Source organism: Choloepus didactylus, chromosome 17, assembly GCF_015220235.1.
Source record: "Choloepus didactylus isolate mChoDid1 chromosome 17, mChoDid1.pri, whole genome shotgun sequence".
NCBI classification, from domain to species: domain Eukaryota; kingdom Metazoa; phylum Chordata; class Mammalia; order Pilosa; family Megalonychidae; genus Choloepus; species Choloepus didactylus.
Window position 1 is genome coordinate 50,573,022 of NC_051323.1, and position 27,528 is coordinate 50,600,549.

Here is a 27,528-nt window from a genome sequence, read left to right on the forward strand (position 1 = left end):
GGATAGTTTCCGTGGAGGTGTTGCCCCACCGATTCAGCATGGGCCTTGATGAGTTTACTAGAGAACTATATAAGCTCAGCAGAAGTAGCGAACTTGCTACAGCCAAGAGGGACACTTTGAAGAAAGCACAGGAGCTGCAGATGAGAAACAGTTTGAAGTCGGCTGTTGAAAGCAGACTCTTGCTCTGGAGAAGCTAAGACGGGACAAACACCTCAAGTGCAACTAAGAGTGACATTTTTGAGGAACTGCAGCCTAGAGAGGAACGTCCTGGGAGAAAGCCATTTTGAAACCAGAACTTTGGAGCAGACGCCAGCCACGTGCCTTCCCAGCTAACAGAGGTTTTCCAGATACCATTGGCCATCCTCCAGTGAAGGTACCCTTTGTTGATGGACACTTTACGGCCTTAAGACTGTGACTTTGTGGCCAAATAAACCCCTTTTTATGGAGAGGCCAATCCGTTTCTGGTGTTTTGCATTCTGGCAGCATTAGCAAACCAGAGCACCTTAGTTATTATTCTCTCTGAATAAATGGTTACCTACCACATCATTGCCTTGTTCCCCATGAATGTAGGGAGGTATTAAAAAATTAGGTAAAGGTGCATCAGTAGGCAGGTGGAAGAGTGTGGGCTGACCCACTATCAATTTCAGTTTTTAAAGTATAGACTTTAAATTCATGTGTTTGTTACTCAATAATGATTATCAGACCTGATTTTTGGAGATACTAATTTCTCAGAGCTAAGTTAACAAAATTGGGATATACTAAAATAGTACTGGTTTCAGAAACAGTAGTGAATATATGGTCTTCAAGATTCATAATCATTAGAGTCCTATGTGTTTCATTACATTCAAACTTTTTCTTGGAAGAAGTATAAACATTTTTGAAAAGTCCACTGAAATTTCTTGCTATTAAACTTTCAAAACATTTTTGCAGTTAGAATCAGAAATAACAGAAACACTTTGGTTCCCTCCCTTCATCCCCTTGTGTTTGGAGATTGCTACAAAGAAATGAAAGATTAGATTATATTCTCCTTCCTTCAGTCCCTAAATAACACTTACCTAAATTTTATATGTAAATATCTTTGCCACTAATGAGATTTTAAACTTTCTTAAGGACAGAAATCTTGCCTTATTTTTAAAACAATTCTCAAAACAAATACGTAAATTAGTTAATTAAAACAGGGATGACCAAGTGGTTAGATGATTATATATTTAAAATAGCTCCTCTTCACTTCATTTTAAAAGACAATACAACCTCAGGTGTTAGGGACCAGATATTTTTGCTTGTTCAAGGCAAAGAAATGTAAATTTTAAATCACTAGTACAGGTTTGTAGTTTTCAGTATAGGTGATAATTTAGCCTCTCTTAGTGACCAGCCACGTGACTATAGGGAAGTCACTTAGAGTCTTGACTTTCTTATTTATAAATGAGAGGTGAGGACTAGATGGTTTTAGGTTCCAAATCCCAAGTTGAAAGAAGGTTATATGATTCTGTCATTGAAATACAAGTAAAACGGTTCTAATATATCCATAAATAACCCTCTGAACACTACCTTTAACCATCAAGATAATGACAGCATTTTAATGTGAGACTACAAATTTAGATTCAAATGAACAAAACAGTTCAAAAGAAAAGCAAAGAAATACAACCCATTGAACTTTTTCTAGATTTCTTTAAACCCCAAACCAAAATTATTGTTTGAGTAGGGCCCATAGATGGCAGTAGCATAATAAAAACAATAAAAAGAAAAATAATATCTTTTCAAACTTGTCTACATTAGGTAAGAACATAAAATTAAAACATAAAATTAAAACTAATGGGATTTCAAGTGGATTGAAGAAAACAGGCAAAAAGCCATCAACATAGTCACTTAATTTATTTTGTTTTGTACCATGAGATTCTAGTTACATGAGAAAAGAATTGGAGAAAAACTAAGGTAAATTCTGCCTATTTTTATACAAACAATGTGTTGAAAAGCAAAGGATTATGAAGTTTCTAAAGAATTTATTAGAGAGTCCAATGTTGCTCCAAAAAAAAAAAAAAAGGGCTTTAAAAAAGCCACCAGAAATAACTCATCTACTGAATGTAATGTAAAAACAAAAACAAAACAAAACAAAACAAAAAAAACACCTAAACTTAAATTACATTTGACAGTGCTGTAAAAGCTCATTACTTTAGGAAAATTTGCAGGTAAAAACATTAGCTTGACCTAATAAAAAATCTGCATTGTATGATATTTTGAGATAAATGTTCCTTTATTTTTAAATCGTATAAAGTAATTTAGCCTGGGCTAACAAAATATTTTCTCAGGAGTTGCAGAGCAGTGTCTGTCTTTAACAAAATGACAGCAATGGTCTGTATACTATTTTCCGTATTTGTTGTAGACCGAGTTTAGGGAGTTTGAAGACACAGACACAGTCTGTGAAGAATGGGCTTCCCAAATAAAGTCACAATTTGACCCACCCTTTGTCCAAATCATGGTGGATTTGGAATTAACAAAATTAAAATTTCATTAAGATTCGATTTCTTTGGAGCTATATTTGAGTGTGCGATTAATAATATACTACTATGTATAGAAAATCAAGACATGCAATATGTAAAATCAGGATCAGTTTTCCTTTTCCAACATGCTTTATGAACATCCCCCCCCATTGTAAAATTATCATCACCATAATGAAAACTGGAAAAATAGAAGAAGAAATACAAAGGAGTTACTCACAAAACTCGCAACTCAAATATTTAATAACACTGTTCGTGGAAGATGGCTAATGTCCTCCACTATGAAATACATCAAGGTGATGCAGAAACAAGGGCGACTCCATTCACCTTTACAAAACATGGATGATGCTATGTTGTAAGAAAACAGATCATATATGTCAATAGCAAAAGAAGTAAACTACTGTATTATGCATGCAGTGTACATATATAACCATTATAACATGGATGCAGGGGTCTAAAATGCCTCTAATTTATACATTCAGCAGACATTCCTTCTGCACAAGCTGTTCCTGTATGTTAGGAAAGATGTGAAAATTTTATGTATGATAGTATCATTGCCCTACAACTGCTTATAGTCTCTTTGTGGAGGTAGATATGAGCATCCTGAAGTGACCGAACCCTAAAAGTGATAGATGACAGAGAAATAAGTGCAGTGGGATATAGCACAACAATCAGAGTGGAGTTGGGGAGGTTTCTGGAGGTGGAGAATTCTGGGAATCACATGCAATGGCAGAGAAAATGAGAATAGGAGTCTAGAGAAGGTGCAAGGGCAGAGGCAGTGTCCCCTCATTTAAAAACATAGGGTAACCTTCTTGGCTCCCTCCCTAATATGAGCTTGGCAGTGAACAACCTAAGAGATTTCGTTCCTTGTAATTTATCACTTGTTCCATCCTACCCATTCTCTGTTGCTGGCCATTGCTTGGGGTCTGTTTCTTATTCTCTGATAGCTGCAGTGGTGTGGATACTTAGACCTCACTTTGATCTCAGGCTTGCCTTTTACCTCCCCAATGCAAATCTCCACCTCCTCAGTCTGCCAGTTAGGAGGTAAGCCTAGTATGTGTGTGTGTGTGTGTGTGTGTGTGTGTGTGTGTGTGTGTGTGTGTGTGTGAGAGAGAGAGAGAGAGAGAGAGAGAGAGAGAGAGAGAGAGAGAGAGAGAGAGAGAATGGAGAGAAGAGAAGGAAACCAAAAAGATTTGCTTCATTAAGATAGCGTCACTAAAATCAATCAGAGTTATGAGGTAAGTGGGAGAAGAGCTACACAGATCCTTGAAGGACATCTGGATTGGTATGATAGAAAATAGGTAGCTGCTGAATGATGTGGAGCGGAAAAGTGATGTAATGAAATCATTTAATCATGATGCCTGTTATTTGGAAGCAGCACCCTGGATACCAATCCTAGTCTTTTGGATCAGAGTGTAAACTCCTTGAAGATGAGGCTCTTCTTCCTTACACACTCAGTGGTCTCCTAGGAGGTCTGAGTTCCCAAATACTCAATAAAGATTGTGGTTGATTGAGAGTGAAGTTGTTTGCAAACCATCTACTTTGGAATAATTTTGTCTCGTGAAATATTTAACACTAGCTTTCCCATTTCCATTTCCAGTCTTTCTCTGTATGAAATTGTAAGGGTAAATAACTTGAGACAAAAAATTAAGCAGAACTCACCTAATGCTTTCTCTGTGTGTATCCTATTTATTTTTTAAGATTATAATTGATAAGCCATATACTCCTTCCATTTGAGGTATGCCTTTTCTGTATAACTGCAATAAAGTAGTACTCCCTTCATCAAAATTTTTTCACTTCCACTCCATGATTTCGTATCTTGTGTATCTTGAACAGAAATAATTGCTGGCTTCCCCAACACACACATTTTAATATGCATTGGAGCACTCCAATTCCAACTGGGGAAGAAAGCCTTGCAGAGATTGCATTTGCTTATTTTAAATCAGGTGTGTAAAATGTCTTGATTTTCACAAATAAAAATATAATAGAGAAAACAGTGTAATCCAGAACAGGTAGTAATAAAAACTCACATTAAATTTTTTGCACATGACCTATTGGGTGTTTTCTTGTTTTGTCTTGTTTTGTAAGAAGCTTGCCACTGTAAAAGACATCAACAATGGCATACTTTGATTTGGGCACATTAAAGCGTTCTTTCAGCATTTCACTTCATCTTTTTTTGTGTGTGTTTGATTTTTAACTTTTTATTTTGAAATAATTTCAAATTTACTGGACAGTTGCAAAAATAATAGAAACCCCATACAGAGAACTCCAACATACCTCCCACCCCAGATTCCCAAATCTATCCAATTTTAACATGTTGCCCCCTTTGACCACCTTTCCTTCCTTCCTTCCTCCCTCCCTCCCTCCCTCCCTTCCTTCTTTCCTTTTTTCCCTCATTCCTCTCTTCCTATTTCCCTTCCTCCCTTTCTTTCCTTCCTTCCCTTCCTTTCCTCCATATATGTATCTACCTACCTACCTACTTACCTACCCATCTGTTCTAGTTTGCTAATGCTGCCAGAATGCAAAACACCAGAGATGGATTGGCTTTTATAAAAGGGGGCTTATTTGGTTACACAGTTACAGTCTTAAGGCAATAAAGTGTCCAAGGTAACACATCAGCAATCAGGTACCTTCACTGGAGGATGGCCAGTGGTGTCCGGAAAACCTCTGTTAGCTGGGAAGGCACGTGGCTGGCGTCTGCTCCAAAGTTCTGGTTTCAAAATGGCTTTCTCCCAGGATGTTCCTCTCTAGGCTGCAGTTCCTCAAAAATGTCACTCTTAGTTGCACTTGGGGTTTTTGTCCTCTCTTAGCTTCTCTGGAGCAAGAGTCTGCTTTCAACAGCCGTCTTCAAAATGTCTCTCATCTGCAGCTCCTGTGCTTTCTTCAAAGTGTCCCTCTTGGCTGTAGCAAGCTTGCTTCTTCTGTCTGAGCTTATATAGTGCTCCAGTAATTTAATTCAGACCACCATGAATGGGTGGGGCAACACTTCCATGGAAATTATCCAATCAGAGTCATCACCCACAGTTGGATGGGGCACATCTCAATGGAAACACTCAAAGAATTACAATCTAATTAGCACTGATAGGTCTGCCCACACAAGATTACATCAAAGATAATGCTGTTTGGGGGGGACACAATACATTCAAACTGGCACATTCCACCCCCTGGACCCCAAAACGGGATTATCTTTCCATATACAAAACACAAACATCCCACAACAATATCACAGAAACTCTAATTTCAGTAAAAGTAATTGAGTACTAGATCCCATCAAAATCAATTATAGGTGTGGTCAGTCCTAAGGCATAATTTTCCTTTAGCTGTGGATCTGTGAACTTAGAACAAGTTATGTGCTTCAAATATACAAAGGAGGGACATTCATAGGGTAAACATTCCCATTGCCATAAGGAGAAAGAGTAAGGAAAACAGGGTTGACAGGACCAAAACAGTTCCTAAAACCTGCAGGACAAACTCCATTAGATTTCAAAGTCTGAGAGTCATTTACAGAACGACATTGCATCCTTGGGGCTTGAGAGAGCAGGAGTTTAACCCTTCCCAAGGGCCTTTGCAGCAGCCCTTTCCTCTGCAAATGCTCAGGTGAGTGTTCCAACATATCCACACACTGGGGAGACCACCTTGTCGGCCCCACCCTCCTCAAACTTTGGGGCAGCACCCGGATTCTCTTCCATCTCTGGGGCACATGCTCTACCCCTTCAGAACAGTGTGGTGGCAGCCAGGCTCTCCCCAATTCCCTGGAAATGTGCTCCACCCTCTTTGGAGCTTGTGGTGGCAGAACATTTCCTGAACATCGAGGCAAAAGGCTCGTCCTCAACCTTCAGGGAAAACTCACCCTTTCTATGCGTGTGGGCCACTCTGATCTCCTGGCCCAATGCCTCTTGACTCCAGACCTCAACCTCCATGGTTCTGTCTTTGAAGAAATTTTTCCTTCGATTTTTTCCTTGTCTGTCTCCTCCAGTCCAGACCAGTAACGGCTCTGTCTATAAAGATCTCGCAAAAATTCTGTTGGCTTTGCATGAACCACACAGGGGTCCAAGCCGACAATAAGACTTTCCACAGATCCTTTCTGGATAACTCCATCTCCAATCTTGGCTTGTACTGAAACAGCACCTGGGTTCCATGTTTAGTTAAATCCTCATGTTGGGCTGTAGCTTCTGAGGATCCACCCCCTGGAAGCCTGGATTTTTCCAAACCATCAGGTTCTGGTTTCTTTGAATCCAAGAGTTCAGTTCTAAGTTTATCTCTGTCCTGTCGCATTTTACTATAAGCTGCAAGTAGAAGCCAGGCTACTTCTTCTATATTTTGCTTGGAGAGCTCATCAGCTAAATATTCCAGGTTGTCGCTTTCAAATTCTGCCTTCCATCCAACACCAGGACTCAGTTTTGCCAAATTTTCTGCCACTTTAAAACAAGGATCGCCTTCTTTCCAATTTGCAACAACACATTCATCATTTCTATTCAAGGCCTCGTCAGAAGTATCTTTAGAGTCCATATTTCCACAAACAGTCTCTTCAAAGCAGTTTAGGCCTTTTCTATCAAGCTCCTCACAATTCTACCAGAATCTTCCTTTTATCCATTTAAAAAGCCATTCCAACATGTTTGGTATTTGCAAACTCAGCAACACCAGCACCCCACTCTCGGTACCAAAATGTGTTCTAGTTTGCTAATGCTGCCGGAATGCAAAACACCAGAGATGGATTGGCTTGTATAAAAGGGGTTTATTTGGTTACACAGTTACAATCTTAAGGCAATAAAGTGTCCAAGGTAACACATCAGCAATCAGGTACCTTCACTGGAGGATGGCCAATGGTGTCCGGAAAACCTCTGTTAGCTGGGAAGGCACGTGGCTGGCGTCTGCTCCAAAGTTCTGGTTTCAAAATGGCTTTCTCCCAGGACAATCCTCTCTAGGCTGCAGTTCCTCAAAAATGTCCTTCTTAGTTGCACTTGGGGTATTTGTCCTCTCTTAGCTTCTCCAGAGCAAAAGTCTGCTCTAAACGGCCGTCTTCAGAATGTCTCTCATCTGCAGCTCCTGTGCTTTCTTCAAAGTGTCCCTCTTGGCTGTAGCAAGCTTGCTTCTTCTGTCTGAGCTTATATAGTGCTCCAGTAATTTAATTCAGACCCACCATGAATGGGTGGGGCAACACTTCCATGGAAATTATCCAATCAGAGTCATCACCCACAGTTGGGTGGGGCACATCTCAATGGAAACACTCAAAGAATTACAATCTAATTAGCACTGATAGGTCTGCCCACACAAGATTACATCAAAGATAATGCTGTTTGGGGGGATACAATACATTCAAACTGGCACACCATCTATCTACTGAACTTAGATAGAGCAGGTTGCATAAATCCTCCTCCATGAGCATATAATACTTCCATGAGCATTTCCTACAAACAAGAATATTCACTTATGTAATCACCTTAATTACAGTTATCAAGTTCAAGAAATTTAATGTTGCTATAAAACTAACATTCTATATTCCAATTTTTCTCTTGTTTCAATATGTCCTTTTGAGCCTTTTCTCCTCCATTCTCAGATCCCATCCAGTATTATATATTGCGTTTAGTTATCATTTCTTTCTTTTCTTTTCTTTTTTTAAATTTTGGAAATGTATGGACAAATAGGGGGAAGAGAAATGAAACAAAATAAAGTTTCAATGGCTGAGAGATTTCAAATGGAGTTGAGAGGTCATTCTGGAAGTTATTCTTATGCATTATATAGATATCCCTTTTTAGTTTTTAGTATATTAGAATAACTAGAAGGAAATACCTGAAAGTGTTGAACAACAATCCAGTATCCTTGATTCTTGAAGATGGTCGTATAACTATATAGCTTATATGGTGTGACTGTGTGATTGTGAAAACCTTGTGGCTCACAGTCTCTTTACCCAGTATATGGAAAAATGAGTAGAAAAATGGGGACACAAAGTAAATGAATAATGGGTGGGGGAGGGGTATAGAATGTTTTGAGTGTTCTTTTTCTTTTTGTTTTTATTCTTATTTTTATGAGTAAAATGAAAATGTTCAAAAATTGTGATGAATGCACAACTGTGTGATAATACTGTGAACAATTAATTGAATGATTGTATGTTTTGCAAATTCAGAGGTCTATTAAAGTGCCTTGTCTTAAAGACACTTAGTTGATGCAGACCTGGATTGTGATTTAAAGTTTTGTCATTAGGGACAAAACAGAGTAAAATAATCTCTTTAGAGAGTTTGTCTCATCCGTTCTTAGTTTTCGCCTCTATTCTCAGAGTACTTAGGACAGTGGATACACATAGTAGGTACCAAAATGTTTAGGAAATAAATACATGTGAAATTAAACCCAAAGTCAACATATCAGTCCTCCTTTGTTACTCATCAGTGATGCAGGACAAAACTTGACATGTTGCAGTTGAGTAAGAAGTGACTATCTATGATGATCCAAGTTACCTTTACATCATTTATCTGGCTTCCAAATTAGTGATGCCATTCATCGTATCATAGCAATTTCAGAGGGGTTTGAGGTGGTAATAGAGCTGTGGTAGAGTTTAGAGGTATTTTTAATCCATCATTTTTGTTGAAAATTTAAGATCCGTATCAAAAACACAAAGCATTTGCCATTGGTGACCTATGTAGCCTTATCAGCCACTCAGCAGGATGGTTTCATTTCTCTATTCCTGAGAGCTTTGATACAGAGAGACATAGAATGGGTATGGAGAGGGTTAGAGTATTATCATGGAGGGAGAGAAAAGAAAACATCCAGCAACAAGGGAGGGTTGGGCACATGGGATGCCAATTTCCCCCCATATAACCTACTTTTTTTTTTTTTTTTTAAGGTAACTATTCTGTTTGAAATTATTTGGAAAAGAGTTTTGCTCAGTCAAGAAAAATTATACATGCTAATAGAAGCCATGCAGTATTTCCCATGTTAAAGCCTCCCTTCAACCCCCCATAACCCAGGATTGAAATTTTGGCATCCTCTCTTTCCTCTTCCCTTTTTTGTTCTTACATATCTTGTTACTGTACCACAAAATCTCCCCTGTGGGAACTTCCCCATTGCTGTCTCCTTTTCATTTCTATGGTCACAGCCTTGGCACTCCTCTGGCAAGAGCTTTTAACAGCAGTTCTGTCCATGTCCCCTTCTGGTCCTCCTCTGGCTGTACTCCTTTCCTAAAAGCAACGATAATGCAGAGCTATGGGACATGGCACTTGAGTCCAAGCCCCCAGTTCTAGACCTCTATTGTAATGCTATTGTTTGGACCCTGGACTTTGTGGTTCAAATAGTCCTGAACCTGCTTTCAGGTGAACCTTACAATCGGTCTATACAACTCTAGGTCTAAAAGTATAACCTAATTTCATATTGGTTTTTGTCACTCTCCAGCTTTTGTCCATTTATCTGCTCATCTTTTGAGAAACAAAGCTTCTTAAAAAATTTCCATGCCCATTATTTCCAATTTATCTTTTCCCATTTTTGAATCCACTTCAAAGAGACTTTTATCCTTACTACTGTCATATATTCGGTGCTCATAAATATTTGTTGAATGAGTGAAAGCATAAAAGGTCTAGCACTGAGAAGACTGAACACAGTGGGAGTAAAAATGTGGAGCACAAACTATCATAAATAGATTTTCACTAACAAAAACCAGGAAGTTATAAATATCAGTACCTTAGAAATAAGAAATTGGAAAAACAAATGACCTACTGCTAATATTCATTGCCTTCCTACCTTCTTACCTGGTCATTACTTCCCTTATTTTGACATCCTTCACCACTTGGATCTTCTCTACATTTTTCTTCAGCTGTATCCCCACAGGGGGAAAAATCAATTATACTTTTTAATTTTTAAATTTCTTAGTACAGTCCATCTTATCTGAAATGTTTTGCTGCCCTATTAACATTGGCAACTGTCCTTTCTTATTTGACTATAATCACAACCTAATCTTTTAAACAGTTAACTTGAAAATTTTTATTTTAATATTGATTGTTCATTGAAGATATTTATTGTTGACTTGATTTCAGAAAATACAAGAGAGGTGACACAATTACATAAAACATAGCCATATAGCATAAATACAAGAGAATAAGAAAGAATAAGCAAAAAAAAAAAAAAAATAGGTAAAGGAATTAAACATAACCATAATTGAGACTTTGTCACAAAAGCACATTATGGGTCAAATTGTGTCCCCCTGAAAAGTTATGTTGAAGTCCTAATTCCTAGTGCCTCCGAATGTGACCTTATTTGGAAATAGGGTACTTACAGATGGAATTAGGCAAGTTAAAATGAGGTCATACTGGAATATGGTGGGCTCTTATTCCAATATAACTGATGCCCCTATATGAAGGGGATCAGGGACACAAACAGAGAGAGAAGACGTCCATGTGATGACCGAAGTAGAGCTTGGGTTATGCCACAAGCCAAGGAATGTCAGAGATTGCTGACCACTGCCAGAAACCAGGAGAGAGGCTTGGAACAGATTCTTGTTTACAGATTTCAGAAGAAGCATGGCCCTGCCAACACCTTGATTTCAGCCTTCTAGCCTCCAGCACTGAGACAATATATTTCTGCTGTTTTAAGCCACTGTTTGTGGTATTTTGTTATGGTAGCCCTAGGAAACTAAGACAGCAAGCCAGAGGGCTAGGTTAGCAAACTATGTCTATCACCTGTTTTTATAAATAGAGTTTTATTGGAACACAGTGATGCCTGCTCCTTTGTGCATTGTCTGTGGCTGCTTTCACACCAACTACAAGGGAAGAGTTGAGTGGTTGTGACAGTGTCTGTATGGCCCACAAAGCTGAAAATATTTATTATGTGGCCCTTTACAAAAAGTTTGCTGACTTTTGCCCTAGAGTCTTATAACTTGCACAGGGCAGGCTCCAAATTTGTTTCTAGTTGCTAAGGCAGAGTTCTCAATATGGCCATTCATGACAGTATCAATTTCTACAGATAAAATCAATTCAAAATTTTCAGTGAAGAGCTATCATGGATGAACCTTGATGACATCATGTTGAGTGAAATAGGCCAGACACAAAAGGACAGATATTTTATGATCCAACTGATATGAAATTATTAGAATAAGCAAATTCATAGAGTCAGAAACTAGAATATAGGTTACCAGGGGCTGGGGTGGGGGTAGGCATTAGGGATTTTATGCTTAAATTGTAAAGAATTTCTATTTGGGTTAATGGAAAAGTTTTGATAGTGGATAGTGGTGATGGTAGCAAAACATTTTGAACATAATTATCAGCATGGAATTATATATTTGAATGTGGTTAAAAGGGGGAATTTTAGGTTGTATAAATGGTACTAGAATAAAAATTAAAAAAAAACAAACCAAAAAACATGGGCATGTGCAATATACATAGTGAACCCTATTGTAAATGATGGCTATAGTAGTAAAGTTATGAAATGTTCTTTTATGAATTGAAACAAATGTACTACACTAATGCAAGGTGTTAATAATAGGATGGTATATGTATTTAATGCATGATTTTTTTTTGGTAAACCTACCACGTCCCCCCCAAAAAGCATGAAAAAAGAAATAACTATTATTCCTGATGCTGAAGACCAGAAAGAAATTTCTGTTGAGGGTCCTTGACAGAAGAACCTTGAATAATGAACTAGATAAAGTCCTTTGTAAGATTCTTAGATTAAAGATGATGAAGGGTGACTTCTATTTGGATATTTCTTAAAACATCGCTTCTTTATAGGCTGACGACACCACACTAAAGTCCAGTTCCCTAAATGTAGGAAATATTGACGGAGAGCCATGCCAGTGCTCCATTCAACCTTCATGACCACTCCTTTTGATTCTTCTTTCATCTTTTGTCTTTTATTGCAATTCCATCCACTTAAAATTTGTCTGGCCTTCAGCAAATTACTCCACCTTTCTTTCATCTAATTGGAAGGCAATGAAGAGTGTGACACATTTGGGGATTGTCAAAAATGTGGGTATGTATATTAGTAAATGTCATGAAATGAGGTTGGTGGCAAAGTAAGTTAGGGTCAGGTTGTAAAGGATCATGCTAAATAATTTGAGCTTTGTCCAGTTGGCTTTATCTTGTTAAATTTTCCAAAGTCATTTTTGGCTTCGCTTCTTTAGCTCTATACTGAAGAAAATAAACATATTTAAAAGACAAAAATGGAGGCCACCATGTTTCTATCTTCCCCAAAGAAACCCAAAACAGATGCTGCTGCCTACCATGGTGTGATATAATGGTCTAAGGAATTACTTCTAGTAGGTTCCCCAGCATGCCACTGCCCCTAGCTTTTTGATTCTACCTCCTTTAAACTCAAAGCTGCCTTGTCTTAAGGTCAAGGCCTTTCTAATTTCTCCCAGTACCCATTTCCTGTCATGTATTTAGTCCATACACATGCTCTGCTTGTCAGGTACAGTGTAAAAATGGCTTTGCTAGAAGGCATGGAGATTTCTGGGCACAAACCACGCACAGAGTGAGCATTACAAGCAGATGGCCTCATTATTTGATCCAGCACAATCCAGAAAGACATAGTGATGGGCTTTTACAAGCTGAGCCTTTTACAGTTCTCTGATCTGCCAGTTCTGTCCTTAAGTCTCAGCCCACTCCTCAGGTTCAGTTCAAACCAACTCTCCTTGAAATCTCCTTTTCATATTTTTTCTCACTTAGATTCCACTCAGCATGATAAAAATATTATAAAGAAAATCTCTCCTCTGGTGTGCTTTCTCTATGCCTGGACAGTTTTATTTACTGGTATTTTTCACTCTGATCTGCCCAAATTCCCTTAAGTTCTCTCTCTGTTCTTCATTCTCAGTCCATCGGCCTGATTTTCAGTTTTCTTCAGTGTCTTTGTTCCATCACCATCCGTAGATTGCATTGTATCATGTGATCATTTCTCAGACTCACTTTCTGTTGCCTGTCAATCTGATCTAAAATTAGCATGCCAGCACTTGTTCTTTTCTACAGAAAAACCTGGTTATAAGACAATTCACAATTAAGCCAGAGTGGGGTAGGGGTAGCAATAATTTTCTACATTAGTATTCAAGAATGTGAACTGATAGGGAAAGAGATGAAAAAAAATTGAGACGAAGAAAGCCCAAATACCATACTTTCTCAGGTTCAGGCAACTAGGCAAGTTTTCCTGCTTGTTTCTATAGAATGAAGAGACAAATTCTTCTGTCTTGTTTTCTTGGCTTCCTATAATGCTGAGAAAGAAGAAGTTAGTTTCCCAAATTTCTTCATTTAGTTGAGTATTGCTCCTACAGTTATTATGGTGTCTTTTCAAATGTATTTTAAGTTTATTGTGGTTAGGGCCATGTATTTTCTATGTTTATCTCCCACAACATTCAATAGAGAACTGAGGACATCTCTTATTTTTGTTTTCCTTCCTGCTGACTTGATCTTCATCCTCTCAGTGGGGATAAGCTGATTGCCAGTTGATCCACTCTTCCTTACACCTTTCCAAGTTCAAATTCAATAAAAATGAGAATAATGCAATAGTAATAATGCAGAGAAAACATCTGGGCCTGCCATTCACCTTAATTGAGTTGTTTGTGCCCTGAAGAGTTACTGTAGCCAGAATGATGGAATAGCCCAGTTGGCTGGGGAAAGGGTGCTAGACCTGGGTAATGATGCTCTACTTGCAGCACACAGACGTCAGTGGGAGAGGGGTAATCCTTCAAAGGAAAATGGAGTTGCTGTTACTGAAAGATGGGGAAGTGGATGATGGCTCTCTAACATGTAATATTCGCTACAATTTTCTTATTAAGAATGCCAATAAGGGTAGGGGCCATGTATTATACTAATGTAGCCCCATGAACCTTAAGCAACAAAGACTGCATGACTCTTTGAGAGTTAGAAGTTTCCTGAGAATGGCCTAAGCCAGAAATGATGGAAATTTGGAAGCCAAGAGAGGCACTGGGGAGGCAACACGGAATTACTAAAAAAGACAGTCTTCTGAGGATCACAGGAGACCACCTATTGCTTAAAGGATGAAGTACAAAGCCTTAGCATAATACACAAGATTCTTCATAACCTGACCCCAATTTACTTCAGCCAATTTCTACTATACTTTCTGTAATTCAGCCCAACACATTTACTTCTCTGTCCCTAAACACATAACACTGTTTCATGCCTCAGTGATTTTTTTTTATCTTTGTCCTTTTTTTTTAAATGAACTTTAAATTAAAGAACACACAAAGAAAAGGGCTCGATTCCATGACTTTTTGAAAATATTGTTTTCATTCTTGGAATGCTCTTTCATGCCCTTTTCAAGTTGTACCCTTCTATTTATTCATTAGGAGGGAGCTCAAATGTTACTACTTGTGTAACTGTCTCAGAATTAGTCACTTCTGGCTTGAATGCCTGGGTGGATAGTGTTAGATTAAGCTAAGTAGGGATAAAGCAGAGGTTACAGAAGGAGGAACTAGTTTGGTTAGGGGGAGATGGGGAGCATAATGAGTTCCATTTTTTGGCAGGAAAGTCTGAAGTGCTGGTGTAGGGATGCCTGCCTGGCATTTGGGTGCACTGGATCTAGATACTTAGGAGAGCAGCCTAGAATGAAGATAGTGATCTGGGTATTGTCACTTAATGGGGGTGGGTGAGATTTCTTAGTGAGAAAACTATCAAAGGAGGAACTTTGGAGAATATAACATATAAGAGGAGTGTGGAGGCGGAGTAATCGGTAGTAGAGATGGAGGAGAATGAATGGAGAGATAGGAGGACACCAGTTCAGGATAGTCTCAGGAGTGAATCAGTGACCAAGGAGATGGAGTTTTGAAGAAGGGAGTGATCCGTGTCAAATGGTGGAAGCAGCTCCAGTATGATAAAGATGGATAAGTGATCGATGTGATCACCTCTTTGGTCAATAAGAAGGCATAGGTTATGATTTTGAGAGAGATTTTGATAGAAACATGGAAGCTATAGAAGGGGACTATAAAAAAGGTTCCCTTTTTGTGTAAAATGGTGCTGAAAGGCAGCCATCCTATGCATTTAGTGATGGGAACTGGGAATACAAAATCTTTTCCAGCTATACATAAGAGAATTGGAGTTCTAGCCTTAGCCCTCTATCCTACATTTGGTGAAGGACATTCATTACAACATCATAATAGATTTCTTTCCAGCATATTTCCTTTGAAGAGAGCACTCCTTTATGTGAACATAGTAATGGAAAAATATAACTTATTAAAAACCACATCAATAACTCTTTGGGGACAAAGCTGACCAAATACATTATAACCTCCTACCGCTTAGTACAAAAAAATGAAGTCCACTGATCTGGGTAGAAAGGAGCAATGATTACCTTGTTCCCTCTAAACTAATGTTATTCTTCATTATAGCCTCAGAACCTCTATTTTTTCAAAGGAAAAAAGTTTATTTTATAGTGACTAAACTGCTCATTGCTGTTCCCTGGTGAGAAAAAAGTGGTAAATATGTAAGGAGAAAAAGTATAAGAGTATATGAGCTTTTGTGATCTTCAGTGCTGGAATATTAAAATTTTCAGATTAAACCTGTGGTTGAGTATTAAAACTGGGGTTGTGGGGTGTGTTTTGTGGTCAGAAAAGATCTCAAAGACATCAAGAGATTTATTTTGTTCTTCTTCTTGTTTCTGGGTCCTGTCTTCCAATCCTGTAGATCTGGAATTTCGATCAATAACTTATTTATGGGAACTCAAGTCTTGAGATAAATGTCATAAAACATCTATTTCAAATCCATGAAACTGATTTTTAGCAAAAGCAATAATTGATGTTAGGTCATACACCGTCACAAAAGCTAATGTGAAAAATTAAGGCAAAAATCAGAAGGTTGCTGGGTAAGTATGTGGAATCAGAGTAATATCTAAGTACTCTTGTATTCTCCAGTTATATTCCCTGGTCTAGCTGATGAAGCAGACAGGTTGCCCTTTTGCCCCTATTAACTTTGGTTCTTAGACCTCTGTAAGAATCTGATTAAAGATATGGAGTTTCTCTTCAGTCAAAAGCATATACACATAGGCGTTTTCATATTTATCAGTGGTTCCCGAAAGTCTCGGAAACCCAGCCTTGATATCCCAGGCCAAAAGACCCCAGGTTAGGGATACACAATTGGTGCTTAAGCTAGTCCTTTCAGTTAGTGCATCAACATTTAGATTAATCAGTCCTTGCTCACTTTGTGCCCAGAAATTCTAGCACCTTGTGACTCACTACCTAATTGCCTCAAACAAGGAAGGTGGTACACAGGTATCTTCCACATTCCTCAGCCTGGATGTTAGAACACCCATAGTCTTAGAATTGTTCACTTGGCATCATCAACAGAAATTCTTCCAACCTCTTTTATCAGAAACAAAATAATTTAATTAGAGTTAATCTCCAGATAACATAAATAATAGCTAGCATTAAAGTTAGTGTGCTTTCTTTGTGAGGTCACATAATTCCTTTTATGTAATTCCCTATCAGATTTCCCTGAATTCTAGTCCATGTCTTGAAGTGTGGGCAGTTAAAGGGGCAGAAGGTCATGAGTATTTTCCTCTAATTATGGATGGTAATAGTGGGTCTGTTGTTTAGTCCTATTGTGGGTTAGCTTTGTTTGTTAGAATCATTCTCATGCAAAACTTATTTTGGCAATAATAGAATTTTTTAAAACAGTTTGATTCATACACGAGTCAATCCATCCTAAGTGTCCGGTCATTGGTTCTTGGTATAACCATAGAGTTGTGCATTCATCACCACAATCAATTTGAGAACATTCTCATTGCTCCCAAAAGAAACATCCCATGCCCCTAATACCTCCCTATTATTGACACTTATCATTGCTAAAATTTATGAAAGAATATTGCAATATTATTGTTAATTAATAGTAACTAATTTGCATTAGTTATATCTTTCCATATATCACCCTAATCTTAACACCTATTAATAATGATGAGCATTTGTTCTAGTTCATGGAAGAACATTCTTACATTTGTACAATGAACCACATTGTCCACAACAAGATTCACAATGTTATACAGTCTCATGTTTTATCCTCTAACTTTCCTTCTAGTGATATACATGGCATTAAACTTCCCCTTTCAACCATAATCACACCCATAATTCAGCACTGTTAATTACAATCACAGTAATGTGCTACCATCACCTCTATCTATTTGCAAACATTAAAATCAATCTTATTAAAAATTCTGTGCAAATCAAGCATCAGCTCCCCATTCTCTACCCTCGTTCTATCTTCTGGTAACCTATATGCTAGATTTTAACTCCAAGAGTTTATATTAGTTCATATTAGTGAGACCATACAATATTTGTTCTTTTGTGTCCGGTTTATTTCACTCAACGAAATGTCCTCGAGTTTTATACATGTTGTCGCATGAAACAGAACTTCATTCCTTTTAAATGCTGAATAATATTCCATTGTATGTATGTACCCATTTTGTTTATCCATTCATCAGTTGATGGACACTTGGGTTGTTTAATCTTTTGGCAATTGTGAATAATGCTGCCATGAACATCAGTGTGCAAATGTCTGTTCGCATCTCTGCTTTCAGTTCTTCTGAATATATACCTAGTAGCAGGATTGTTGGATCAAGTGGCAGTTCTATGCTTAGCTTCCTGAGGAACTGTCAAACCATCTTCCACAGTGGTTGCACCATTTTACATTCCCACCAGTAGTGAATAGGTGTTCCTATTTCTTCACATGCTCTTCAATGCTTGTAGTTTTCTGTTTTTTTTTTTTTTTTTAATGGTGGCCATTCTAGTAGGTGTGAAATGATATCTCATTGTAGTTTTAATTTACATTTCCCTAATAGCTAGTGAAGTTGAGCATCTTTTCATTTGCTTTTTAGCCATTTATATTTCCTCTTTGGAAAAGTGTCTATTCAAGTCTTTTGCCCATTTTTAAATTAGGTGTGTTTCAGTTTGCTAAAGCTGCCAAAATGCAATATACCAGATATGGACCGACTTTTAACAATGGGGATGTATTAACTCACAAGTTGCAATTCTAAGGCCAAGAAAGTGTCCAAACATTCCCATGCCCCTTACCCCTCCTTCTTATTGATTTTTACACTCTATCCAATTTTAAGACTTACAATAGAGGTAGGTTAACTAAGACACTGCAATATTGTCAGAGATAGATATATAGATCAGTGGAACAGAACAAAGCACAAAGCATCTGGAATAGATCCATACAAACATGGGCAACTGACTTTTTTTTTTTTTTTGCTTCATAGTTATGCAATCATTATCAAAGGTCAAGGCTACTGGATTACAGTTCAACAACTTCAGGTATTTCCTTCTGGCTATTCTACAACACTAGACACTAAAAAGAAATATCTATATAATGAGTCAGTATTCACAGTCACTTGTTAAATCCAAATTTCTCAGTTACACCTCCTCCCTCTCATTTGATCTTTCAATCTTCAGGGATATTTGGGCAATGAAGTGTGTCCTCTCTTAGCATCTCTGGGCGTTTTCTCTCTCTACTAGTTTGGCTTTTTCTGCCTTTTATCCTCTCATAAAAGACTCCAGGAAAGGATTAAGACCCTCCTTGAATTGGGTGTGTCACATCTCAGTTGAAAGAACTGAATCAAAAGGTCCCAGCCACAGTAGGTCTGCACCCGCAGGTATGGATTAAAATAACATGGCCTTTTCTGGGGTACATAACAGCTTCAAACCAGCATAGGTGGTTTGTCTTTTTGTTATTGAGTTGTAGGATTTCTTTATATTCTGTATATTAAATCCTTATTGGATATGTGGTTCCCAGATATTTTCTTCCATTAAGTAGGCTGCCTTTTCACTTTATTGACAAGGTCCTTTTAAGCACAAAAGTAATTTTGAGGAGTTCCCATTTATCTATTTCTTCTTTCATTGCTTGTGCTTTGGATACAATCTTAGAAACTACCTCTTACCACAGGATCTTGAAGATGCTTCCCTGTATTTTCTTCTAGGAGTTTTATGGTCCTAACTCTTATATTTAGGTCTTTGATTCATTTTGGGTTAATTTTGGTATATGGTATAGGAGAGGGGTCCTATTTCATTCTTTTGGATATGACTATCCAGTTCTCCCAGCACCATTTGTTGAAGAAACTGTTCTGTCCCAGTTGAGTGGATTTGGCAGCCTTGTCAAAACTCAATTGACCATAGATGTGAGAGTTTATTTCTGAACTCTCAATTTGGTTCCATTGATCAACACATCTATCTTTATACCAGTACAAATAATAGAATTTTGATCATCCCTGAATCCTATATCCTCACTGATTTTTAATTGATAAGAGAAATAGAGGAATAGAACAATTCCAATGTCTTCCTAATACTAACTCTTATTGTCATTTTTGGAGGAGATTTGGTTTCACATTCTTGATTAAATCAGGCAGTTGTTATGTCCTAACTTGTTAAATGGCATGCATGTTGGAACGAGATTTGGTGACTATATCAGTTTGGGTGTCAGCAAGAAAGAGATGGCACACTCCAGTTGGGGTAATCTGAGGATGGCTTAATAAGTAAGGTAGGGAAACCACAAGTGAAGTGAGTACCCCAGAGCTGTTACTACTATTGCCCACAAGAGTAAATGAAGTGACCATAAACAGACCTGTAAGGAAAGAATCACATGGGGGGGCTGACTTGAGTGGAGCACTGAGCTATGGTTGAAGGATAACCATAAAGTGTCCAACAAGTGAACATGAAGGGAGGAAGGGAGGAACATAAGCATCCTTATTCCCTTCCTTCCCTGGTATTTCTTGCTGGGCTAGAAGTCCAAAGTCATGTCGGCCGTGCTTTCCCCAGAGTCTCCCAGAGTCTGTAGTGTTCTGATGCTGTCTGGCTGGCAATCCTAGGGGTCCCTTGGCTCTGTCTCTGCCACATTGGGATGTCTCCTTCTCTTGCTTCTTTTAACTGACAGTGCCCGAATTTCCTCTGCTTATGAGGTCCTATTTACAAATGAGTTCACACCCACAGGACCTTATGTTAAGACTTGAACATGTCCTTGTGTTCAATGGTGAACTCAATCCACTACACCACCACTTATTAGCTCTTTGTCTTTGAACCAAACATAACTTCTCAGATACTCAGTCTTCTACCCCTCAGGGTTCTATTAGAGTTAAATGGACAGTGTAAATGGTAAAACATCTACCATATTGCATGACACATAGTAATGCTCAAGCAATGCTTATGGGATGTTTGTTGAATGAATGACTACCTGAATACTAAAAAATAAAAAGTGGAAGAAAGCAGATGCTGAGAAGTTGTTCCTTTTTACAATTAATGCACCTTAAATATAATTTTTGATAAATGTGTCCAGATGTATAATATATTGCTTTAAAGAAATTATATAAAGCAGTTTTGTAGGAAGGGCTGTTTGCATGAAAAAAAACAAAATAATCATTACTGATCAAGTTTGATTATTGTATTTGAGCAAATGAAATTTAATATTTACAAGTCTTGGATGACTCAGGACAGCTTCACGATTTTCTCATTTTGTGAACCAAAATACATAAAACTAAATGTCTCTTAAAAGAAACCATAGGATTTTAAAGCTGGAAAATACCCATGGAAGTCGTCTGTTTAACCTCATTTTTCAGTCCGGAAAACTGAGGCCCAGAAATGTAAAATCACCCAAGGCTAATGGCCTTGATAGTGGCAGAGCTCTGACTAGAATCCGGGAGATCTGGCCTTAGTCTAAGACATCTCCTTCTGGGTTTTGATTAATAACACTGTAAGAGCAAAACTGAGTAAAAGTTTCACACCTTATAAATCAGCAACTTGCCTAGAGGATAGAATAAGCTTATGGATCCAATCACCATCTAGATTTTGAGAGGGAGGAATAAATTAAAACAGAGCATCGGTGTTTTGCAATTTGTAAAAGAACCCATTGCCATAAGTGATCATCATTATACTGCTCTCTGTGTGGATACAGACTGTCTTGAGGCCCTTGTAGATAAATTATATACACTTCCAGAAAACTTGAAATTAGGCTCTGCATTATAGGGACAAGCAGCAGATCAATGTACCCATTTGATGCAAAGGATGACTGCATTCCTCAAGTGATCCAAGAAAAGTAATCTAGCTCTCTACATTTGCAGTAAAATATGTCACTTAGGTGTTTCTTAATGCCATCAGATTATTTTCTTTAATATTTCACAAGAATTTGACTGAAGAAGTTCAAATATCATTCGAATCAATATTAACTAAATATTATTAAGTAAATATTAACTAAAAATGAAAAATTAATGAGACACAATGTAGTGTAGTATTTATGAGCTCAGGGATTTTTGTGCCCTTATGCCTTCCCGTACCTCAGTTTCTTCAAATATAAAATGGGAAGATAGTACCGCCTACTTCATATAGGCTTGTTGTGACAATTCAACAAGCTAAATTGTGGATGCCCATAGAATAGGGCCTGAGAATCTATGAACTCTACAAATTTTATATAATGTCATTGTGGGTTTTATTGTTATTGCTATTATATTATATTATATATTTATTATTAATAAATATATAATAAATTATTATTTATTAATATAATAGCAATTATATTATGTTGCAGGCCCTGTGCTACATTTCCCCCATTTAATCCTCATTAATCCTTGAACTTTGTGAGGTAGGTGTCTGTTCTAGTTTGCTAATGCTGCAGAATGCAAAACACCAGAGATGGATAGGCTTTTATAAAACCGGGGTTTATTTTGCTACACAGTTACAGTCTTAAGGCCACAAAGCGTCCAAGGTAACACCTCAGCAATCGGGTACCTTTGCCAGAGGATGGCCAATGGCATCCGGAAAACCTCTGCTAGCTAGGAAGGCAGCTGGCGTCTGCTCCAAAACTGTGGCCTCAAAACGGCTTTCTCCCAGGACGTTCCTCTCCAGCAAGCTTGCTCCTCTTCAAAACGTCACTCCCAGCTGCACTTACTGAGCTCCCTCTTTCTGAGTCAGCTCATTTATATAGCTCCACTGATCAAGGCCCATCCCCGAATGGGCGGGGCCACGCCTCCATGGGAACATCTCATCAAAATCATCTCCCACAGCTGGGTGGGGCACATTCCAAGCAAATCTAACCAGCACCAAAATTTCTGCCCCACAAAACTACAAAGATAATGCCATTTGGGGGACACAGTACACTCAAACCGGCACAGTGTCCTTAGTCGCATTTTACACTGGAGAAGATGAAAGCTGAGATAATTTAGGAAACTGGACTACACCTACACACAGTAGGTGGCAGAGCTTCGGTTTCAAAATAATTGTCTGACCTCAAAGCCCATGCATTTAACTACAACACTGTATTTATTTCCAACTGATTTTTCTATATTTGTGAAAAGTTTCTCCTGAATCCTGATCATCCTGAGAGATCATAGGATTGAATAAAAAGAATATGGACCTCTGTAATTCTGTTGTATGGACTAAGTTCTGCCTGTGTGTTTTTAAAATTAAGTATGACTTTTACCATTTATTCTACAAAAGCAATACATGCTTTTTGTTGAAAAATTAGAAATTGCTCCAAATAAAAAGAATACAAAAGCATATTCCCTCCACCCAGAGATAACCACCGTTAACTCTGCAGTGTATATTCTTCCGCTTCTGATTTTCATCTAGTGCAATTATTTTTTCATCATTTGTTATAAAAGTCATTAAAACTTAGTAGGATATTTCCTATTTAATTTTTGAACAGCACAAAGACTACCCAGTATTTTTAATAAACAAAAAGTAAAATAAGGACACAAAAGTAAAATGTAAGAGCAGTAGAAAATCTGCAAGAAAAAAATTAAACCAGTGGTGATTGGGAATTCTTTGCTTCTTTGGCTTAGGTTCCAATGTTATTCCATTTTAATAGGTCAGTGATGATGGACTTAATTTATGTTCCTTCTCCAGCCCAAGTCCTCATCCTGAATTCTTTGTGAAGTATGTTTTTCAACAAAAGGAAAAAAAGATAACAAAAAGAATTCCCCATTTAGAATTCACTCCTTTGCCAATCAATTTAAAGAAGGTGGTAATAGCTAAAGATCAGTTTGTGCTACCTCCAAGTTCTGACTCCGAGAAGGTATGGTATGGGGCAGTCCTGCTGCAGCCTGCTGCCTTCCCCTGGGACCCACAAATACATCCTTTGCTCAGGCCCAGGTGTGTCAGCCTGGCAGAATAAAACACAACCCCCTGGTAGATAAGATGACTGCTGGTACATTCCTTCCCCTATTGTCCTGGGCATATGTACACATTCACTGGAGACAGACTGACTCTGGTGGGCATGTTTTATGACATCCAGCTCACACCCCAGGGGTACATCTGTCCCTGGTGGGGAAGGAGCAGTGCTCCTCCACTGCAGCAGCACATGAACACAAGAGGGCTGCTGTGCTTAGAACATCTTGCTTTGGCTGTGGATTGAGAGCTGCTGGCAGTGGGGAATGACAGTCCCTAGTGAAGCTGACTTTGCTGTGTCTCTTCTCTGTGTGAGTAAACTGTCTTTCCATCAGAGCCTGTGCGATTTGTGCTTTTGCTGGTGACTCCAATCCCTGTATTGGAGAGGACTGACATCTCTTTAGCCATCTGTCCATCTGAAGACAGAAAGGTTGCATAGATTGCAGATGAATTTCACCCACAGATTTTAAAGATGTTTTATGAACTTTGCTCAGGCACCTAGTACAATTTGTAATGAAAAAAAAACTCACAAGAAATAAAAAAAACATAAACAGACGTTAAATCAATTTACTTGGTGGAATATGGATAGTACATTCCCTTCTCATCTGTTATTTTACTTTACTTTTGAACATCATTAAATTTTCAATAAATCATACCACTGTGATTTTTCAGAGTATGGTGCATGTAATGATATAAACATCTAGGATAAAGTTTGAAAAATGATGAAGGAAATAGATTTTTCAAAATTAAAATATCAGCTAATGCCCAAGAGCACTAACTTCTTGGTGGCAATTTTAATACTTTAATCTAGAACTGTTTTTCATGAAGACAGAATAAAGAGGCCAAATTCAATGTCCTGATGCAAACTCAGCTTATCCTTTTCATTTATAAGAATTATTTTAAATTCAATTGGTTTTGTGTTTTTAAAAAATATCTAACAGTCTTAGAAAACTGCTAAATCCCTGCTAGTCTGTTAAATCACAGATAATTGGATGTTTTTTCTTCTTTAGGATCCTTAGTGCTTTGTCATGGCACATTTTTTTATACCTTTAGATGCACTTGCTGTTACAACTGGGAGTAGCTTTTGCAGAGGCTTTGAAATTGATAATCATATCTGAATTATTATTTCTAGAGTCCAGTTTTATTTCAGTATTGTGCTGCAGCAAAACACAATATAGATGAATAAACTAGCTCTTCTGCATAATGTAGATAAATTTTCTTCATTATAGCATTAAGAAGGATTGCGACTTAGATACCCATATGTGTGCACTTAGAAGCTCAGCATAAAAGTCCTCTAAAGTCACTGTTTCCCCTTAATTGCAACATGCCCCAAAGTACATTTTCCTAATTTTTCCAATATTGATTAGAGTGAGAATTTTAAAAACAAATTTGTATTTTATATTCTAGGTCCCTGGTGTGGATGAAATATGCATCTGCCATGTAAGTTATTTGGGGAACAATGGTGGCTACATTTGATGAAAGGCAGAGACCTAAAATCTACTTATATATTCTCAGCCTTATTTTTCTAATAAGAAGTAGCCGAGTTCCATTGTTCTGAGGGCTCTTTCCCCCTCTGAGATCTTATGATGGAGTGTTCATATACAAAAGCTGCTTGCCTTGCATGTGTCAGGACATCAACAGAGCTTGCAGCAGTATGAAAATTCTCCTTTTGGTGTATCAGTCATTGGTATGCTTTTGTTGTTGTTATTGCCAGTTTTAAAAATGATTCTGTAGGAACAGACCTGCAAACTGGGGCATAGGGAGAAAGGGATGGAAAGTAGAAATAGTGACAGCTGACAGAGGCTTTATTTTTTTCTTCTCTGCCAAGGAAGAACTACAGTTGATGCCCATTGGAATGGTGTGGACATGGGAATCCTGCCCATTTGCAATTCATGTTTTGTGGTAGAGCTCATCAAATTCCCTCACACATGAACACTGAGGATCTGGTTGTCCACAATTATCAAATAGGCTGCAAGCTATCTAAAACATCCAATGGATTGCAGTTCAAACCCCTTCCTTTACCCACCTCCTTATACTCTCAGTTTTTATGCCTTTGATAGAGGCCAAGATGCTGCAGTGGTGTCATGTGCAATTATAATGAGATCTTCAGACATTTATAGTTTTCTCTCCCTTTGGGGAAGATCATAGTTTCATAGTTACTGATATTGAGAACAGTTTTGCCTGTAAGTCATAATTTTTTTTCATTAGCTATGTACATGTGGATATTCCCTTTAGAAGTATCAATTTGGGATAATTTTTGCATTCCATAAGGAAAAGAATGTCCTCAGTAGTGTGACATGTCCTGGTTGTTATCTTAGTTCCCTCACGCAATCTGAATAATGAGTATAGTGAGTCCTGCCCTATCACTATGTACTGGACACATGCTATATTTGTGCATATCATCATCTTTCGTTTAGTCTTTCTATATTTGGGGAAATCTCCCAAGTTTTGAGGATAGCATTACTATTATAGGAGTTAGAAGTCAAGTTCGCAGACTCCCTTGCATCAGGGATGCTCCTTGGCATCAGCAGTCAAATGTACCATCGGAGACTTTGCTTAGTAAGGAGCAATGGGAGGAAAGAGGTTTGGAGCTCAGTTTTATTTTGCTGGTAGGGGTGGTAGTTGAAATGTCTGGGTTTTGGAGAAAAAAACACTACTTATTAAAAGTACATATAAATTATAAAATGGACTTGGATTTCGTGACAAAGTATGAAAAAGTGACAATCTTATAACCAAGGAAATACAGTAGTTTGCTCTGTACTGTCAATGTAGAATGATTGTGACACTGGTTGTGGTTTTAAAAAGAAGCCTGAAAACCCTGATTGATCTGCATTTTCAGGAGAATAGGCAAAGGAGAGACTATAAAGGAAGGGATTCTCAACAGAGCCTTTTGCTCATTTCTCAACTATGTTGAAGTTGTGTGTGATTTTTTTTGTTGATAAAATTTGAGTTATAAGGAAAAGACCCTAGCCTTGTATTGCCCCATTTGGAGACCTGAATTTATGTTCACCTACATGATTTTATTCCTTTCAATAAAATCTCCTTTTTGCTTTCATCTTTTCAGAAGAAAAAGTTCTAAGTCCTTATGTATCAAGTTCTAAAGTTTTCCATACTTTGATGATTTCATTCATAAATATGCTGCATTCTGCCTGCCACATGAAGGAAGTAAATATCGGAAATCTCATGTTTTTGAGATGTTAAAGATAACAGGGGTTAACATTTACTGGATGCATGCTAGGATCTATATTTCTACTTAAAAAACTTGCAAAGGTAAAAATTTGAAATAAAGTTAAGCCTTCTTCTTCATGATCCGTTGGAAGCATCTTTAAAGCAAGGTATTTAACTGAAATCTATGTAGAATGGCTCATTACTTTTGGATCAGTTTCTACAACTAAATGCAGGCATCAAGGAAGAGGTAATTATAATGCATCCTCTCAATGACTTTGTGTGCTCATGGTTGACCTCATCAAGGAGCATCTAGTAAGAGTTTTATCTAAGTGCCCTTCTGTAAATTTCACACAGAAGAGCATATGGTACAAGAATTATTATGAAGAGGATGGATATTTCACAGAGGAGTCAGCATTCCTTCCCCACACTCTCCATGTCCCAGTTAGTCTTCTCTCTTGAGTCGACATGTAATAACTCAGGAGAGAGAAACCTGATTTCTCAATAATGATCACACAGCATTTCTGTCTTCTCAGTGATCTGTTCCAGGTAGATGAAAATAATAATGGTCCACACAGAAAGACCTTGTTTTTCAGTTGCTGCACATATTACACATGCATAATTACCTCAAGGGATGAGTTTAGGTTTTATTTGGCTTAAAAAATTTTTTTAGCAAAATAATATAGCTATTGTAGCTATGGTTTTTATATTGTATAGCAGTAGAAAGGTTAAAAGTCAATTTGGAATTTGTAAAAGTGCCTACTAGGAAAGAAAATGAAACATAACCAACCACTTTGAGACCAG